We start from the raw sequence: 20905 nt of genomic DNA, 5'->3' as shown, positions 1-20905 counted from the left end.
TAAAATCATGGTAAAGCTTAAATGCTATATGTGAAGGCTATTCCACCAAATATTTTTATTTGCTGGTTTAACAATACTCACTTTCAGGAAATTCTTCCATCTATCTTGCTTGCATTCCATTGTTGTAATTCAGGTCAATATTCTAGATTTGCAAGAACATTTAATAATCTTTACATAAGCACTTTAAAAACATTTAGTCAGAGTACCAGGAGAGAATTGTGATATGATAGGGCCCATTTATTGAGACACGAGGATTCACTTTCAGCACTAAATGATGGCTTAAGGTCACTGATAGCTTTTGGTTCAAACCTACAATCTTGATTAGACTTTAAAGTGGTGGAGAAATACATCTAGTTATACCTAGTTTCTTCATTTATTTCTTTGTTCGTTCCTTCATTCTTTCTTTCCTCTCTCCCCTTCTATTGATACCTATCAACCACAGATATTATAAGGCAATTTTCAAAACAGGGACTTTCTAATCTATCTATTGTTCCTTTGTCTTTACTCCTCTTTTGAGAAATATCTTCTCTAAAGAATCAATTTTTGGAGCAATAATTTTTTCTGAAGGGACAGCTGAGAATTCATTTATTCTGTTCTTTGAGCAGTAGTGAGAAAAGAAATAGTGATTAACTTCAGTTCCTGTGTCATGCTAGGTGTGTGAACCAATCCTTCCCTTAAATACAATTAAAAATTTGGCTACAATTTTTTAAAAAAGCATCTTCAAAACCAGATGCAGAAAGAATCCACCAATCAAAGCCAAAACCCTATCCACCAGCAACTGCAGAAACAAATCATGATGAATGAAGAAGATGTTGCCAAATATTACGATGATGAGAGAGAGATGAGAGATTAAGATCAGGAAAATGATGACAGAGTAAGAAAGACCAGGAAAAATATCAGACAGATAATCAGAGCTCCAAAGCTGCCTCAAATATTCTTGATTCTAACAAACCTGAGCTTCAGTTTTGGGAGACATGAGGGGTGAAAGGGAATTATTTCAAGGATTTAGTCTTACTCAAGGTGGGAAGTCTGATAGAAAATATTCCCTCCATTAAGTGAGGACCCAAAGTGATTCACCATTAGAATAAGAGGAATAAGAACTAGCCCCAAGTCCAAATCTTGGAGAAAGTCGCCCTGATGCTGAAGAGGGCAGAGGAACAAAGGCAAGAGAAACATCCTCAGGAGGTTGTGGAAATAAGACGGGCCTATAGGGATTTGCAAGCATGACTGGTGTTGTCTAGGGGGTCCAGGGAAGCTGAAGCAATGAACTGGGTTAACATTACCTAGAACAGTAGTACTTCCAGGAGCCTAGAATAAATAAACAAAAATTCTTACTGGATGAAGATACTCTTTATCCTAGACCTCAAAAAGTCTCCCATAAATGCATTTTGCAAGGATAGTGAACAGTACACAGTAAAACACAATGAAGAATAAAAAGGGAAACAAGGCAATGTCAGTGAGAAGCAGCAGAAATGACAAATAGTGGGAACCAGTCCATAAAGATTTTAGACATAAAAGTTCTCAGATACAGGCTATAAAAGAACGATGCCTTATTTCTGGATTACAAATATGAAAGCATGAAATTATAAGATGTGAAATATTTTTTAAAAGGCACATTGGAAAGAATTTCTAGAATTGAAAAACATAATAACTAGAAATAAACCTAAATGGAATGAATTAACAGCCAATTAGATGAAGGGAGAATTTGTGAACCAAAAGATAGATTAAAAATTAACATAGCGAAACAAAAAGATGGAAAATATGGAAGAGAGGTAAAGAAATCTAGAAGATATAGTTCCAGAAGGAAGAAGGAGAGAATGAGGACAATATTTGCAGAGAAAATGACTCATGAAGGACGTAAGTCCACATATTCGAAATAGCAAATAAGTTACACAAGATGAATAAACAAAAGTAAACCACACCTGAATTTATTAGAGGAAAATTTCAGAGATCTAAAGACAAACATAGCACATCAAAAGGAAAAAAGACAAATTACCTTCGAAGAAGCAACAATAAGACTAAAATTAGACTTCCCAGCAGACACAGTGGAAGCCGAAGAAAATAACTGTTAATCTAGAGTTCTATATATAACAAGAATACATTCAAGAATAAGAAGTGAAGATATTTTCAAACAAAACAGTAAGTTCAATGCCAGAAGACCTGCACTAAAGAATGCACTTCAGGAAGAAAAGTTACCTCTAATGGGAAGTGTAAGATGCAAGAAGGATTGGAGAACAGAAATTAATTAAATAGAAAAGACACATATAGTAGAGTAGATGAACAAATGTAAAATGAATTCTTTGAAAAGTCTAATGAAATTGACAAATCTAATGGACAATTGATCATAAAAAGCAAGGGAGGGTGCAAATAAACAATGTTTGGAATAGTAAGCAGACATAACTATAAGTATGCATAATTAAATATATAGTAAGAAGATACCAACAGCAACTTCAATACAACAAATCTGAAAATCTGATTTCTTTGAAAATACATAGTAGCAGTCTAAAACAAATCCAAAAATAGCCACCTTGATTAATCTTATTACCTTAAGTTGTTAATCAAGTTCATAGGTAAAAATCTTCTCATAAAGAAATAATCAGGCTTAGTTGACTTTGCTAAAGAATTCTACCAAAATTTAATAAAAAATTCCCAACGTTACACAACTCTTTCTAATATACCTCACAGAAGACTAACAGTTTCCTAACTCTTATTATGAAACTAACAAAACCTTGGTACCTATCTGAAGGAAGGAAAATCACAAGCCAATTTCACTCATGTATCTCCTATAGATACAAAAATTCTAAACAAAATAATAGTACAACAAACCCAGCAAAGTTGGGTTTTATTGAAGAATGCATGGGTTGTTTAATAATAAAGAAAATTAAATTCACCACATGAACAGATTCAAAGAGAGATGCTATGGACTGAATATTTGTGTCTCCCCTTCTCAACTCATCTGTCGAAATCCTAGTCCCCAGTGTGAGGGTATTTGGAGATGGAGCCTTTAGGAGATAATTAGGTCATGCGGGTTGGATCTTCCTGACAAGATTAGAGCCGTTACAAGAAGAGACACAAGAGAGCTTGCCTCCTCTGTCTCTGTCCTTCTTCTATGTGAGGATACGGCAAGAAGGGGGCCGTTCAGAAAGAGAGCCCTCACCAGGCACCTGTTCTACCAGGGCCTTCAACTTGGACTTCCAGTCTCCAGAACTGTGAGAAATAAATGTTTGTTGTTTAAACCACCTATTCTGTGTGATTCTATCACAGCAGCCCAAACTGACTAAGATGAGGGAAATACTATAATTATTTTAAAAGATGCAAAAAGTGATAAAATTTAACATCTATTAATGCTAGTAGCTATCAGGAAAATAATGTTAGAGGGGAGCTTCCTTTATCTAATAAAGAATATTGACATAAACACAAAAATCATAAAAATTTCCTAAGGCAAAGATTGTACTTTATAGAGGGATGTCAATCCTGCTTGCTACTTCTAGTCATTCTCCTAGATAGCACAAGAGAAAGAAATACGAGGTGTAAAGATTTCAAAGGAAGGAATAAATCAGTTGCAGATGCCATATTTCTGACCTAGAAAACTCAAATGAGACTACAAACAAATAATTAGAATTAATTAGATAATTTAATGAGTTTGCTGAGTGCAAATCAACATAAAAAATTAATTGCATTTCTGTATCCTAGCAATAGTTAGAAGCTGTATATTTAAACTTCATGTCATTTGCAACAGCATAAAAATAAAGTAGCTACAAATAAGCCTAATAAAATTATAGAAGACTTTTATGATAATATTGTAAAACTTTTATTGAAAGACATTAATGAAGACCTTTTCTCAAAATTGATCCTTTACATTCAATGCAAACAATAGCCCCAGTTTTGTTTTTATTTTGAGGGAATTTGGCACAATGTATATAGACCAGCAAAAGGCCAAATAAAGCCAGAATATTCCTGAAGAAGAAAAGGTTCAGAATGACTACGAAGTTATGGTAATTAAGAAATTTTAGTGTAGGATTGATGAAGGTATACAAAAATATAAATCACTAATACAGAAATAGAACGCACAAACAAACCCACACATATATTTATACTGCAGCATAACAATGTAGATCAATAAGGAAAATAAGGTTTTTCAATAAAATAAGTATTTGGATAATATGTTACTGTTTGCATTAAAAATGAAACTGGGTCCCTATGTCATGTCAAAAACAAAATTCATTGCAGATGAATTTTCACATTTCAAGTGTTAAAGTGAAAACTATAAAAGAGTTAGAAGACAATTTAATATACTTATTTTTTTGCCTTGGGTAGGACCTTCCCTTCTTAAATAATTCAGAAGAAATGCAAATTGTAAAGAAAAATATTCATTAAATTGTTTATTTTAAAATTGAGAATTTCTCTTCATAAAAAATAATATAAAGAAAGCGAAATTAAGCCACAAGCTGGAAGAAAAAAATTATAGCAATAGAACACAGAGAGAATTAATATCCAGCATATATTAGGTTGGTGCAAAATGTATTGCAGTTTTTGCCATTAAAAGTAATGGCAAAAACCACAGTAGATTTTGCACCAAGCTAATATAAAGAACTGTTACAAATTAATATATAAGAGACAACTCAAGATAAAAATAGGAAAAGACTTTCAGGTATTCAATTAAAAAAAGGTCATTAGGAAAAGATTTTCAATTTCAGAAAGTCAAGGAAATGAAAATTAAAATACAATGAGACATTGCACTTCATTCCCATTAGGATGGCTGGTATCAAGAAACAAACAAAACTAGAAAATAACAAGTGTTGACAAGGATGTGGATACATTGGAATCCTTGTGCACTGATTGTGAGAAAGTAAAATGATATGGACACTGTGCAAAACAATATGGTATTTCCTCAAAACATTTAGACAGAATCACCTTATGATTCCACTTCTGGGTATGTACCCAAAAGAACTGAAAGTAGGAACTCAAACAGATAGTTGTACACTCATGTTACAGCAGCGTTATTCACAATAGCTTTAGGATGGAAGCAACGCCGGTGTCCCTCAATGGATGACTGGATTAGCAAAATACGGTATATTTATACCATGGAATTTTATTTACTCTTAAAGAAGAAGGAAATTCTGACAAATGTTGCAACAAGGATGAACCTTGAGGACAGTGTGTTACGTGAAACAGGCCTATCACAAAGTCAAACATACTGTGGGTCCAGGATGTCCAATATTCTGTGAGGTACTTAGAGTAGTCAAATTCATTGAGACAGAAAGTAGAATGAACGAATGGTTGTGGCCAGGGGCTGGAGGGAAGAGAGGAAAGGGGAGGTATGATGGGTACAGAGTTTCAGTTTGGCAAGGTGAAAAGCATCCTAGAGATGAGTGGTTGTGATGGTTGCACGTCAGTGTGAATGTGCTCGATGTCCTTGGACTGTACACCTAAAATGGTCATGATAGTACAATTTATGAGATGTATATTTTACCACAATTCCTAAAAAAATGAGATATTTCATATCCATTAGAATGGCAAAATTTTAAAAATTTGGACAATAGCTAGTGACGGTGAATATATGGAACAACTCTAAGTCTTATATACTGCTTGTGGGAGTATAAGATTCAATAACTTTGGGAAAATAATTTGCCATTACCTTACAAACTAAATGTCTCTGTACCTGATGGTTCAGATCTTCCATTCCAGGTATAGACCTTAAAGCAAATCTTGCACCTGTACACAAGAAGATGCCAGCCCTGTTTATAATGGCAACACAAACACACTGAAAATAACCCATGTATGCATCAACAGTGGAATGGATAAATACATTGTATATATTCATAAGCTGAATTATTACACAACAATAATACATGACTGAATTCCAGGAACACAAAATTGACTAGAAAAAACACATGACAAAACAATACATATTCTATTTGGAATATTCTGTTACAGGTTGAGTATCCCTTATTTAAAATGTCTGGGACCAGCACTATTTCAGACTTTGGATTTTTTTGAATTTTGAAATATTCGCATATACATAATAAGATATCTTGTGGTTGAGACCCAAGTCTAAAACAAAATTTATTTATGTTTCATACATACTGTACATGCATAGTCTGAAAGTATCTTTATACAATATTTTAAATAATTTTGTGCATAAAACAAAGTTTGCGTTACTTATGTGTGGCATTTTCCACTTATGATGTCATGTTGGTGCTCAAAAAGTGTTGGATTTTGGAGCATTTTGGATTTGGGATTTCAGATTTTTGGATTAGGGATGTTCAATATGTGCATTCAAAAGTCCACAAAAATATGCTACGTGAGACTATAAAACAAACGTTGTAAGACTATACTGAAAAGGAAGAGAATGAAATGAGAAACTCTGGGCAGGGATCAGGGAGGGAGTAGAGACACAGAGAGACGCCTAAGGGTTTAAAAGGTAGTGGTAATGTTTCATTTATTAAACCTGAAGGTTGGTACATTGCTGTTTACTGGATTTTCTATACCTCCAACCTGTTTTCTAAATATTAATGTATATATTTTCAATATTTAACAAAGTTTCTTCAACACTGGCCCATGGGTGTGTTGGAAGGTAGATCAGGAAGTAACCAACTACAGGCACAAGTATGTGTTTACATTACCCGTGGCTATGTGTACATATGTGTAATGTAGATACATGTTCTTTCCTTTTCAAGACAGGCATTTTTACAAAACGGTAGGGAAAAAGCCTTCCAGAAGGATCCACGTAAGAGGGAATTTGAAAGTACAAGGGAGAGAATTTGCGGGTAATCCATGGTGAAGCTTCCTGAGAAGGTATGTGGGCAGAGGATCCAAGTTCAAGTGGAGGCACAGGAGAAGAACAGGCCCAGGTATAGCTGGGCACAGGTGTTTGCTGGATAGAAATGAAGTGTGGGAGTTGCCTTCCAGTGGATTCTGGTTTTCTCTGTAAAGTAGAAGGCAAGGGTATTTTCTGAGAATGAGGGATTGGATGCAAAATCTTTTCAGAAATGATTAAAACTTTGGAAGTGAGAACAGGGTCATTGGACCTTGTTCTTGGGAAGGAGAGACTGGGAAGGCTATAGGGCATGAGGATTCCAAGTCAAGGTGGTCTGTCTTAACTTCCTAGTAGTTCCTGGTCTGAGACCCTTCTGACATCAGAGATCTGAGAGCACAGTGGGTCAGAGTCTACAGAGTCTACAGGGAGGGCTGGAAAATGAATCCTAAGGGTTAAGTGCTGGCATTGGTCACAGGGAGAGACCTTTGGGAACTGGGTTATAGTCAAGTGGGTCATGGCTCTGAGCTGAATAAGTAGCTGGACAGTGCTGACAGAGTCAAGGCATGGTGGAGGCTTAACAGCTCAGAAGAAACAAACACATACGGCCGAATTGATTAATTGATGAAATAGATGAGTTGTTTGTTCTATCAGGCTGCCAAGAGAGGAGATTTCTTCCTAACGACAATAGGTAAAGCTGTTTCCAACAGTGCTAAGATTTTAGAGAAATGCAGAGTTTTGGGGGAAGCACAGAGTGTTCTGCAATTGCAAAGTTATTGTGTCTGATACATAAGCTTCTTTGCAGTGGCTTTGAAGATGGAATTCATTTGTCCAAGCAAAAGTATTTAATTCTGTTGTGCTGCAGTTTATAAAATATTTACATTGTTATTCTACATATACACATCGCTTACAATCCAGTTGCATTTCTCTCTGATGCACTTTCAGTAAGACTTGGACTCCTGACAATGTCATCCAAGCCAATTGCTAGGGGAAAGAATCACAGAATCACTGCTGCTCACAAAGTCCCCGGGGATGTCAAACCATCCATCCTGTTGTCTTCAGGCAGAATAGAACCCCAACTAGCCCAAATAAAGAGACTTGTCTCCTAAGCCTGAAAAATCAAGACAAGCTGACCAATCTTTCTTAATTTTCAGCTATCTTCCTCGAAATCAGAATGTTCTGAATAACCCACTTTCCTCTTACTGTAATTACTGTATTTCTTAGAATGTGGTATTTAAACAGAAAACCCCAAAGTTGCTGACAATGGATTTTGAGTTCCAAATGTGTGAAAGCGAATTAGAAGCAACTTAAGGTAATGTGGTATAAAGGAAAAATAATGGACTAGGAGTCAGGGGCCAGTGTATGCTGTCTCTGTCCACATGTCCACATTGCCTATAAACACTTGGAGGGGCCAAGGGCCTATCATCCCTTCCTACTCAGTGCCTTACCATGTTAGGATAATAAACGCTTTCTTCCCCTACCTCCAAGGGTTTATCTGAGGATTAAGCAATAATACATAAGAGTTTTTGAAAAGTAGAAAGCATGGTATGTCGATAAAGATGTAAAACAATCCATTACCATGGGCTGGGTGATGACTGGCATCAGAAATGCACCTTCTTGCACGATAACACTGAAAAGTGTCTGCAAATTGGCTTTTGTTTTTCCTTCTGAGACTAAAAGCAATTGGTATCCTATTGATACCAATTCAAGGGCGGATTGCTGAGTGTGCAGGGTTTTCACAGTTCCTTGCTTGCTCTTCCATCTCCCTCCCACCTGGTTTTGTTATTTCACTGCTCATTTACATCTCCACTTGAGTGCGCTTCCACAACTGACCTACTCTGTCCCCGGAAAGGACTTTGCTTCCCACGTCTGCATCTTTGCTCTTGCTTTCCCTCCCCCGTCAATTGCACCCTTCTCTTCCTCTCTGCCAGCCTTTGGGAGACATTGCTCCTGCAGAGCAGCTCCAGCTGGCCATGCTATGAGACCACCTGTCTCCTGTCCCAAAAGCCTTCTTGAACACATTCGATTGCACTAATCACTTGCCTTCGTTTGGAAGCTGTCATTTTCCATTCATATGTCTTGTCTCCTCAACAAAGATAATAAATTTACTGAGGGTATGGGCAATGCTTTTTTTTTTTTTTTTCCCCCTCGCCTTTTCCTCAGCAAAAGACATGTGCCTTGTAAATATTCAGTACTGTAAAGAGTTAATTAGCGGGGCACAGTGGCTCATGCCTGTAATCCCAGCACTTTGGGAGACTGAGACAGGTGGATCATGAGGTTAAGAGATCGAGACCATCCTGGCCAACATGGCGGAACCCAATCTCTACTAAAAATACAAAAATTAACTGGGCATGGTGCTGGGTGCCTGTAGTCCTAGCTATTTGGGAGGCTGAGACAGGAGAATAGTTTGAACCCGGGAGGCAGAGATTGCAGTGAGCCAAGATTGTGCCACTGCACTCCAGGCTGGTGACATAGCGAGATTCCATCTCAAAAGGAAAAAAAAAAAAGAGTTAATTGATATGAACAAAAAGAAGAAAAGCGCAAGACATTCAGAGTGGGGCATATTTTTTGGGTGAGATGTGAAAAGACAGAAGGAACAAATTGGTTTGGAAACTCTGAATTCAATTTTTCTATGGCATTCCTATCTTTAATTATGTTGGATAATTAATCATAGTATTTATTTGTGGCTTAATTGATTGTGTGAATAAAGTGTGTGCTGCATAATCAGTGAGAGAGGTAAGGGGGGCATGTTAGGTTTCATAGTCTGAAATCAGAGCAATAGCATTTTGCTTCTAAATGACTAGGATTTAAAAAAATACGGTATTCGTAAAACCACACTGCAACCACTCTGGAAACCATTAAAATAACCACAGTGCAGGACAGACCTGGCTCTGCCTGTTACCTGCCAGCAGCAATTACATGTTGGATTTGTGAAGCCTCTAAAAGCCTAGCACTTTAATAGGGGTTTGAGTATTTGTCACATAACACCGACACCTCAGTTATGGTGAGTTTGTTGTGTAGCAAAGCAATGGTTTAGGGTCCTGTCCTAGGTGGCTGAGAAGGATACTGGAAGTGATGAATTAGAGCATTTAAGGGCTGTGTTTTAAGGATATGGGTTTTTTACTAATGATCTCATCCTAGGAATACATATCTGGGTTGTGAATGAAAGATAATTGTATGCATACAAGTGTGTATATATGCATGTAACCGTTTGATCTGTTTACTTATATTTTACCTCTATGTCAGGAAGGACTTAGGAATTTAAAAAATACATGCAGCCTAAAAGCACACAATAAATTTTGGAGAGCCAGAAACACACACACATACACCCTCCACACAGAAATGCATACTGTGGTGCCCTATTTGGTTGCGAGAGGAAGGCTGAAAATGCGGCTTTAAAAGTTTACCTGAAGATAAAAAGGCAAATGCAGTCAGCTTCAAGAATCACAGTAACCACAAGACACAACTGATGTTTAAGAGAACCACACCTATCTCGGATTTCTTCTTGGGATCCTCATAGCGGAAGACACTGTGTCACATGGTGGATGATGTCCTCCACAAAGTCTAGATGATACTTACCATCATGCATTTATAGGGTTTTTTCTTATAATGTTCCTCTTTGCAAGCTAAAAGCATAAAAACAATTCTATGAGGGACCCAAACGGTGCTCTCCTTGCATAGAGCTCACCATGAGCCTGGATTGACCCAAGGGTAACATCTCTAAGCAGCATTATCTAATCAAAATTTTTGTGGCCGGGCGCGGTGGCTCACGCCTGTGATCCCAGCTCTTTGGGAGGCCGAGGCAGGCGGATCACGAGGTCAGGAGATCGAGACCATCCTGGCTAACATGGTGAAACCCCGTCTCTACTAAAAATACAAAAAATTAGCTGGGCGAGATGGCGGGCGCCTGTAGTCCCAGCTACTCGGGAGGCTGAGACAGGAGAATGGCGTCAATCTGGGAGGCGGAGTTTGCAGTGAGCAGAGATTGCGCCACTGCACTCCAGCCTGGGGGACAGAGCGAGACTCCGTCTCAAAACAAAACAAAACAAACAAAAAAATTTCTGTGATGGCGAAAGTGTTCCATATCTGCAGCATCCGATATGGTAATCACCAATTACACGTGGCTGTTCAGCCCTTGACATGTGACCAGGGGACAGAAGAGCAGAAGTTCAATTCTTATTTGAATTCATTTAAATGTAAATAGCCACATGTTGCTAGTGGCTATTGTGCTGGACAGAGCAGCTCTAGGAAGTGTCTGCCTCATAGGCCTTTCAACAATCACGGATGTTATTTCTTGCCACTGAGATTTGACAAGTTATAGGGCTAAGAGAATATTTATGGCAAGGGCAAAATTTACCTCTGAAAACATTTCTAGGTGTGCTGCAGCACGGAGAAGAATAGGCAATAGAGGTCTCAAAGCTCCATGCCATCAGGTAGATGTAGTTATTATAGAACATTCTGAGATGTAAGCACTCCCAGAATATGTATTGTTAGTTAGAAGTTATAGTCTATGTTTTGGTGTTCTAATCTGTTTTGTACCTTATAGACATATGCATCATTTTAACAACTGTTTTTAAACCAGTGCTGTCAACCTCCTTTTCTATTCAACACCAGAGATGCTGAATTTTTTTGGAGAAAGATCACACACAAATAGGCGTTTCTCCAAATTCCTGGTTTCTGATCTCAACTGGGCCTTTGATGCTTTCTTGTGAGCCTTTTATGTGTGTCCTTCTTAAGGCTTCATTCCTCCCACTCTCACCCCTGGTGGAGAGGGGATCTTTTCCAAAATAACATACTTTGGGTGCATGAGTGGTTCTGCGGTAGAATTCTCGCTACCAAGATAGCACAATTTGATTATCACTGTGAGAGGTGATCAACATTAGCAAGAGGGAAGGTAGCTTTTCTTTCTATGATCCTTTCTGAGGGCTCCATCATTGCCCTGCTGGGATAAGCATAAGCACAAGTCTCTCCAGCTCAAATATGGGGGACAGAAAGATTTCTCCAATCTGCCGTAGAAGAAGGGCACGATGGAGTGGGGACCTTGAGAGCAAGGCAGAGGAGTGAATAAAGAACAAAAGGGATGACAAGGGGAGGAAAGACTTCTGGGCTTCCATCTGATGTGAAGTTTGAGTGCATTGGAAGGTGATCCACTTAGAAGAATCACCTTAGAAGGAAGGTAACAGTTAAATATGCTCATGAGATGGAAATACGTTCTGAGAAATGCACTATTGGGTAATTTCATCATTGTACAAACATCATAGAGTATAGTTACACAAACCTAGATTGTACAGCCTACTGCACACCTAGGCTATGTAGTACAGTCCATTGTTCCTAGGCTACAGACCTGCGCAGCATGTGACTATACTGAATACTGTAGGCAATTGTAACACAATTGTAGGTATCTGTGTATCTAAACATATCCACACGTAGAGAAGATACAATAGCCCTGGCATGGTGGCTCATGCCTTTAATCCCAGCACTTTGGGAGGCCAAGGCAGGAGGATTGCTTGAGCCCAGGGGTTCAAGACCAGCCTGGGAAGCATGGCAAAATTCCATCTCTACACAATTACAAACAATTAGCTGGGTGTGGTGGCATGTCCCTGTAGTCCCAGCTACTTGGGAGGCTGAGGTGGGAGGATGGCTTGAACCCAGGAGGTCAAGTCTGCAGTGAGCTGTGATCACACCATTGCACTCCAGCCTGGGCAACACAGTGAGACCCTGTCTCAATTTAAGAAAAAAAGAAAAGAAAAAGATACAGTAAAAATATGGTATAAAAGATAGAAAATGGTACACCTGTATGGGACATTTACCATGAATGGAGCTTGCGGGACTGCAAGTTGCTCTGGGAGAGTCAGCGAGTGAATGGTAAGTGAATGTGAAGGCCTATGACCCTACTGTACACTACTGCAGACTTTATGAACACTGTACGCTTAGGCTACACTAAATTTATTAAAATATGTTTCTTTTTTCAATAATAAATTAACCTTAGCTTACTGTAACATTTTTACTTAATAAACTTTACTTTTTTTTAACTTTTTGACTCTTTCATAACATAATTTAAAACATAAACACATTGTACAGCTATGCAAAAGTATTTTTTCTTTGTACCCCTATTTCATAAGCTTTTATTTATTTTTAATTTTTAAAAAATCTTTTAAACTTTGTTGTTAAAAATGAAGACACAGACACACACATTAACCCAGGCCTTCATGGCATCAGGATCATCAATATCACTGTCTTCCACCTGCACATCTTGTCTCACTGGAAGCCTTTCGGGGCAGTAACACTCACGGAGCTGTCATTTCCTATTATAACAATGCCTTCTTCTAGAATACCTCCTAAAGGACCTGCATGAGGCTATTTTACAGTTAACTTTTTTTTAATAAGTAGAAGGAGTATGTGATAAAATAAGAATAATAATTATAGCATAGTAAATACATAAACCCAGTAACAGTTATTTTATTATTACTAGGTATTATGTACTGTACATAATTGTATGTTCTATAGTTTTATATGATCAACAGCAAAGTAGTTTTGGTTGCACCTGCATCACCACGGGCAAGGGAGTCATATGTTACATCACCATGTCACTAGGCAGTAGGAAGTTTTTAGCTCCATTACAACCTTATGGGACCACCATCTTATACATAGTCTGTTGTTGACCAAAAGGTTGTTATCTGATGCATGACTGTACATTATCCCCGACATTGAACTCTGATTGATTTGTGATTTACTGGAGTAAGACTGGGTCTTTATGGAAATGGACTACACACCTTCCAGATGATGTGGGGCAAAACGGCAAGGTCCCACGTGTTTTCCTAATCCTCTCTCTCTTCTATTCTTCTTTGGGACTCTCTTCAACCTTTCAAGGTCTCCTTTTCTATGCCAATCAGTAGATGACATCTATTTCACTCAGAAACTAGAAACCTTCAGATGAAATCTCCCTTTAGATTCTGAATTCACTCTCGGCTCGCAGGTGCAGAAATACGTTCCCATCAGTCCTTGCCTCTTTCCAGTTAATGACAGTGAATAGGTCCCTTACTCTAGAAAATGAATGATTCCAGCTGTACTGTTGATCCCTCTTCTCATTATTCCTAGGGATCGCCATTACTTTTTCCATTTCTCCACTATAGCGTCAACCTTGAGCTCATATTTTCTTCAGTTATCATTCTCAGCATTTAAGCATGCTCAAATCTTTAAAAAAAAAAAAAAAAAACCCTTGACGTCAGGGATCCCTTTAACTATTACCTCTATCTCTCTCCTGTCCTCTAGTTTTAAATTTCTTCAAAAAATGCCGAGTTTCCCTAACATGACTTGCTCCCTTCATTGACTCCTTTCCTACTGCAACCTGGTATCTGTTCCCACTACTTCACTGAAACCTCTGCTTCAATGCAAGACAATCAATGGCCAGTTGGTGGCTACGTCTGACTATATTTCTTATTCTAACTGATCTTCCTGAAGTGCTCCCTTCTGTTTGTACATTTGTCTCTAAGATGCTCAGGCCAAAGATCTGGGAGCCACTCCTAACTCTGTCCCCTGCTTTTCTGGACACTTGTTAATCAACTCCCTACTGTGCAGTCCTGCCTTGTCCTTTTTAACATTGCTCTGAAATCTCCAGCCTCACGATTTAGGTGAGATTGACCACATTCCATCTCCAGGAAAGGGTCCTGATTTCTTTAATCCAATCAGCACATCCCGTCTTCCTGCTGCAGTGATTGGCTCAAGGATGAGTAAATAATGCAAGGCAGGGCAATCAGAGTCACTGAGACTCAATTCTGAAACTCTTTTTTGAGCCATCAGAGAGGTGGACTTATTTCCTGCTAGACATGAGGAATATAGCCTCAGGAGTGCTGCAGCCATCTTGGGAACTCACACAAGAGGCCTGCTGGAGAGTAGAGTCAGTCAGGAGGCCTGGAGGGATGGAGAAATGCAGAGGGAAAAAAATAGGTCATGGTCGTAGAATTGAGTGCTGGCGAAAGCCTTTCCTGAAGCTCCAAACCTATTCTAAAAATGCTCAGTTTTCTTATCCAGTAAGTCCCTTTTTCTTGTGTAAGACATTTTGGGTCAGATTTTTCATGTCTATAATGAGAACAAGTTCTGACATAGGGCCCTACATCTGACTGGTTTATCCATAATGTGTTGCAAGTCTGTTCAAAATTTTTAATGAGAAGTTCTTTAATGAAATTTAATGAGCAAACTCAACTCTAACTTGAGAATGAGGAAAGTTATTGAATTTTGTAACAGGAAGTTCCACGAGAAGAAGGCTTCATGACTGGTTGATTCAGCAGCCTAACGACGTTGCCAGATTCCAGGGTTTTTGTCTCTCTCCGCTGTGCCATCTTCACTGTTGGCTTAATCATTTGGCCTGGTTAACAGCATGGATATAGCAATGACTCATCCAGACATGGCATCTAGACGATGAAAGGAAAACAGTCTTTCTGTAGTGTTTTCCTATCACTGAGCAAGTCTCTCTCTGAAGACCACCAGAAGACATCCTCTCGCATCTCCTAAGCTAGAACTGCGTCTCACACCAGTTCCTGAGTGAGATTCCCTGGAGCAGTGGGCTTCTCTTCTGGCACATGGCTAGGTAGAAGGCAGTTCTCAGGCAGATAATAGGGAAGATTGGAAGCTCAGGAGGAAGCCAACAGGATCCACTATAGCGACAAACAAGAGGCTTCCTGACCTGGCTTCTGCCACTTCTCTGACCTTATCTTTTGCCACTCACCTCTTTGTACTTGACCTTGCAGCTCTACTGACCTAAGTTCTGTTTTTCTGAGCATTTTATGCACTCACTTGTGCATCTAAGACCTTAAAGTGTGCTGCTGCCTTTGTTCTAGAAGGCACTGCCGCGTCCACAACTCATTGTCTACTCATCTTTTGGGATTCATCTTATGTGTTACTTTGTTGCTTACCCTGAGAACTGCTCCCTCACTCCCAAGGCTTGGTTAGAGGCCATTCTTCTACACTCCCAACACACCTCTGCCTGTCCCATTAAAGTGTTTGTCATGTTGCCTTGTAATAACCTGTTTATTTCCTTGTTTTCACAACTAGAATATGACTTTGAGGATATGATCTCTATCTTGGCCTCTGACGTACCACACAATCATTGAGGCATAGCAGGTGTTCCATAATTGTTTTTTTTTTAGTGAATTTCTAAGTGCATACTCCTCTAAGATCTGAGCCTGTCCAAGTAGTCCTACTAAAGCAAAATATTCTGCCAGTGCTTCCTACTACATATACTCCTCTTTTCAAGGGCAACCCAGAGCAGTTTCTTCAAGAAATCACAGGTCGAGCTCTTAAAAAATTCTTATTTCTAAACTTCTGTCAGCTATATATACTTCAATATTATTTATTTGACAAAGGCATAATTAAAGTAAATGTTACTTAGGTATAATTTATACACAACAAAATGTAACCACCTTAAGTGTACAATTATATGAGTTTTGGTGAAATTGGACGTCCATGTAACTGCTACCACAATCAAGATTTGAAACCCTTACAATTCCCTTATGCCCTTTTCCAGTCAGTCCCCTCATCCCTGATACTCAGAAACCACTGATCTGTGTTTGCTTCATCTAGAATCTCATATAAATAGAATCATACAGTATGTGTTCTTTTGTATCCATTCAAATATTTGCTCTTTTTTATTGTGTCGTCTGCCTTCTGCTTGTTGAGTTATAAGAACTACTTATTTGTCTCAATATGAGTTCTTTGTCTGACATATGTATTATGAATATTTTCTCCCAGTCTGTGGCTTGCCTTTTCATCTTCTTAACCCTGTCTTTTGAAGGACAGAGTTTAAAGTTTCTATAAAGTTCATTGTCTCAACTTTTTATTTTATGGTGCATTTGTGTTCTAAATTATAAAGATTTTCTCTTGTGTTTTCTTCTAGAAGTCATATAGCTTTAGCTTTTACATTTAGGTTGTGATCCATTTTGAGTAATTTTTGTATAGTATGTGAGATGGGTGTGAAGGTTTATGAATGTCCAGTTGTTCTGGGTCCATTTGTTGAGAAGACTGTCTTTTCTCCATTACCTTGACACCTTTTTTGAAAATCAATTGACCATATATGAGTGGGTCTGTTTCTAGAGTATTCTGTTCTATGGATCTATATGTTTTTCCTTATACCAATACTAAACTGTCTGGATTATTGTAGCTTTAAAGTAAGACTTAAAATGAGGTAGAGTAAGTCCTATAACCTAGTTCCTTTTAAAACTTCTTTTAGCTATTGTAGGTCCCTTGTAGTTTTTGAAATAAGTTTTAGAATCAGTTTGATTTTAGAATCAATTTCTGTGAATAATTCTGATGGTATTATGATTATGTTGAATCTTTACATATTTAGGGAGAATTGATATCATCTTAGTATTGAGCCTTTTGATCCACGATCATGATATATCCTTCCATTTGTTCATGTCTTCTTTAATTTGTCTCAGCAGTATTTTGTAGTTTCCCATGTATAGGTCTCACATATAACATATTTTATTACATTAATCTAAGTATTTTACGTTTTTTATTATTTTAAATGCTAGATACATGACTGACTGATTTTTAAATACTCAACTGGTATCCTTCAAGCTTCATAAATTCACTTGTATTCTAGTGGCTTTTTTGTAGATTCCCTAGGACTTTCCATATACGCAGTCATCATGATGTCTATAAATAAGGACAGCTTTTCTTCTTTATTTCCAATACATATTTTTTATTTCTTTTTATTGCTTTATTGCGTTGGCTAGGTCTCTACTATGACGTTGAGTAGAAATGATAAGAGTACATATCCTTGCCTTGTTCTCAGTCCTTGGAGAAAAGTATTCAGCTTTTTTACAATTAAATAAGATGTTTGCTGTAGGTTTGTGTGTGTGTGTGTGTGTGTGTGTGTGTGGACGTCATTTATCAGATTAAAGAAATTCCCTCTACTCTCAGTGTGCCAAAAGGTTTGTTTTGTTTTAATTATAAATGGGTGTTGAATTTTGTCAAATAGCTCTTCTGAATCAACTTTGAATCTCCTGTGAGTCTCTGAATTGAGTGAATTGCATTGACTAATATTTTAATATTAAATGAACTCAGCTTCATAGAGTTGTGTAGAGTTTATCTTACCCATGCACCGTTTAGTGTTCAGCAACAGACTCAAGGGGGACTCCATGCAGATTTCTGGTGCTTTTTCTCTATGTATCTCCTTCTTCTCCAGTGCTTTGTCTCAAGATTTTCAGTTATCTCACCCTTCTCAATTTAAAATTCTGTCTGCGTGAGAACGTCAGACTCTGCTTGGGTCTAATCTTTCTGCATAGCTTCTGAAAAGTACCTCCAGGCAAAAAGCCAGGGTGATCATAGGGGTCACCTCATTTGTTTCCCTTTTCTAAAAGGTCACCATACTGTCCTGCCTATTGCTCAGTGCTGCCCCACATATATATTTTAGTTTACGGTGGAAAACGTCCAGTACTCGTTATACTGGTGTAGCTGAATGTTGAAGCTAGCTGTAAGGATTCTTGATGGTAGAGGGATATTTGTTCTTTTCTCTGATTCTTTAGTATTTATTGACTGTTTTCTCTCAGTGAATATTTATTAAAGACCTGTCTAATGTAATGTTTCCTGACCTTTTTGGTGCCTTTTTCTTTTGAAGTTGGTACTTTGTTGACCATCAACTCTATGCTGGGCACTGATCAGTATTTGATTGTGTTATATACCCTCACAGGAGCCTATGATATAGGGATTATATTTTACAAATAAAGAGATGAACATGTAAAGTGACAGAGTGACTTATCCAAGATCAAAGTGATTTAATTCGTCTCTGATTTAAGAACTTAGGCTTTTGGCTGGGCGTGGTGGCTCACACCTGTAATCCCAGCACTTTTGGAGGCTGAGGTGGGTGGATCACGAAGTCAGGAGATCAAGACCATCCTTACTAACATGGTGAAACCCTGTCTCTGCTAAAAATACAAAAAATTAGCCGGGCGAGGTGGTGGGCGCCTGTAGTCCCAGCTACTCGGGAGGCTGAGGCAGGAGAATGGCGTGAACCCGGGAGGCGGAGCTTGCAGTGATCCGAGATTGCGCCACTGAACTCTAGCCTGGGTGACAGAGTGAGACTCCGTCTCAAAAAAACAAAACAAAACAAAACAAAATAAAACAACAACAACAAAAAAACCCTTAGGCTTTTAACTATAATGGTGTAATCTCTCATTGATATTTTGATAAAATTATGTTTGGATCTTGTCCTCAGAAATAAAATTATAGACATGTACACCCCAAAATATGTGTCCAGTTTCAAAGGGTTCACAGATCCCTAGAGCTCTTCCACAGATGAGGCTAATTATAATACCACCAAGAGGACCCCATATTACTCATTGTCATCTTAAATCCTTGGTGACTTCTGAACTTTCCCTTTCAAGTCCTACTGATTCTATATTGCCTTTTACAATCATACTTCAAATTTTGTAAGACCCCCGTTCCTCTGCTTGTGACACTGCCCTCAACAGGATCAATACTGAGTCCGTGGGCACATTCATGCCTAATATGACCACCTCCTTTTATGCCGTCTCTTGCCTTACCACTGCATAACGCTCAAGAAACTGATCTTAAGAAGGACACTACATGTAGAACTAGTGCACATGTGTTTTTTTGATAAATAAATGATCATCAGGACGAAATCTATCCTGACTCACTTCCAAGTTTATCTCAGACACCCAGCGCCCAATCACTTAAATGCGTGGTTCCTCACCACAAGTGAGCCCTTGGAGCTGCCAGGCAACCCTGCTACATTCCCCAACTCATTCACTTTCCAGTTCTCCTAAGTGGTTATTCTGCAGTTTCCCCCTCCCATTTCGTTTCTTTTTTCAGAGATGGAGTCTTGCTCTGTTGCCCAGTCTGGAGTGTAGTGGCTCAATCTTGGCTCACTGCAACTTCCGCCTCCTGGGTTAAAGTGATTATCCTACCTCAGACACCCAAGTAACTGGGGCTACAGGTGCACGCTACCATATCTGGCAATTTGTGTATTTTTTATTGAGACAGTTTTCACCATGTTGGCCAGCCTGGTCTTGAACTCCCAACCTTACATGATCCACCCACTTTGGCCTTCCAAAGTGCTGGGATTGCAGGCGTGAGCCACCACGTCTGGCCACCCCTCCTATTTCTAAGGCCTCCTTCCTCAGCCTCACTTTCAGCTGATGACCTTGCTTTCCTTTTTACTGAGAAAATTTCTTCTGATTGCATAGGTGAATGTCCACTAACTCCCACAACTTCTACTCAACTACTTGCAGGTGACTTCTGCTCTCTGTCTCTCTCCCATTTCTACAGACAAATTGCCCTTTTCCAAGGCCAATCCCTTATTTTGGGTCTTAGATTCCATTCTCCTTTTGCTTTCTCAAGAACATTGCTCTAATTTTTCTGTTTCTACCACATCAGTATTTCTCTGTTTTCTACTGAATCATTGCCTTTAGCATACAAACATATTGTAATAGCTCTCATCATTTGTTTTTTAAAGTCTCATTGCTCATCGTCTTCCTTCAGTCTACTATTCCATTCTTCTGTTTCTCTGAGCACCAAAACTCCAAAAGCGGTTTTTTTACCTACTGTCCTCAGTTCTCTCTCAATCTCTTTTCAATTCAGTTTTTCTAAATCTGATAGTCATTTCTATATTCCTCATTCTACTCATCCTACTGGCAGTATGCGGCAATGTTGATGTCTCCCTTGTTCTTAACATACTGTTCTCATTTGGTTTTGCAGACCCCCACATTCTCCTGTTTTGTTCACCTCATCATCACTCCTTAGTTTCCTTTGGTGTCTTCTTCCTTCTTTTATTGACCTCTAAGCATTAGAGTGTTCCAAGGCACCATCTCTGCACATTTCCTCCTCCCTTTCTACCCTCAGGTTCAAGTGCTCTAATCTGCTACTCTGGATTTAATTACTATCCACCCCAGTGGTTCTCAGCTGAGAGTGATTTTTGCATTGTCTGGAAACACTTTTGGTTGTCACAACTCGGGGAAAGTGCTACTGGCATCTAATGGCTGGAGGCAAGGGAAGCTGCTGAATATACTAAAATCCACAGGACCACAACCCACAACAATAAAAAGTATTCAGCCCAAATGTGCTGAAGTTGAGAAACCTTGATCTACCCAGACCTCTTCTCTGAACTCTAACCTTGTATGTTTAACTTTC

The sequence above is a fragment of the Trachypithecus francoisi genome, unplaced genomic scaffold (genome assembly GCF_009764315.1).
Source record: "Trachypithecus francoisi isolate TF-2019V2 unplaced genomic scaffold, Tfra_2.0 Lachesis_group11, whole genome shotgun sequence".
NCBI lineage: Eukaryota > Metazoa > Chordata > Mammalia > Primates > Cercopithecidae > Trachypithecus > Trachypithecus francoisi.
The sequence above is the reverse complement of the archived record's forward strand: the minus strand, read 5'-3'. Positions refer to the sequence as shown.